We start from the raw sequence: 266 nt of genomic DNA, 5'->3' as shown, positions 1-266 counted from the left end.
GTGTGTGAGGATCCGGTCCAGGCATCCCCCGCTGCGAACAGGCGGCTCTGGGGAAAAGTCCTTCTAAAGAACCCGAAGACGCTGAGGGGACAATAAGGGACTTCAGAGGAGGAGCTGCACCAGGAGTCTCTCAATTAGAGTCGCTGTAATGAAATTAAAAACCATTAGATCGTTCACCGTTGATGTCTACGACTTTCCTGGATGTCAAAGCAATTTGCTTAAACCCCCGGGACGGGGGCGGTGGGGGGGGGGGGGGGCGGGCGGCC

The 266-nt window shown here is 56.8% G+C and overlaps 1 protein-coding gene across 1 annotated transcript in view; it reads left to right on the top strand.

Annotated features, from left to right (window-relative positions):
• Positions 1-266, top strand: part of TBX5 (T-box 5) — a 30,642-nt gene that overhangs the window by 2,128 nt on the left and 28,248 nt on the right. The window lies entirely within an intron of this gene.

Source organism: Merops nubicus, unplaced genomic scaffold (assembly GCF_000691845.1).
Source record: "Merops nubicus isolate BGI_N331 unplaced genomic scaffold, ASM69184v1 scaffold1374, whole genome shotgun sequence".
NCBI classification, from domain to species: Eukaryota; Metazoa; Chordata; class Aves; order Coraciiformes; family Meropidae; genus Merops; species Merops nubicus.
Note: the sequence above shows the minus strand (reverse complement) of the source record. Positions and strands in the feature narration are given on the sequence as shown.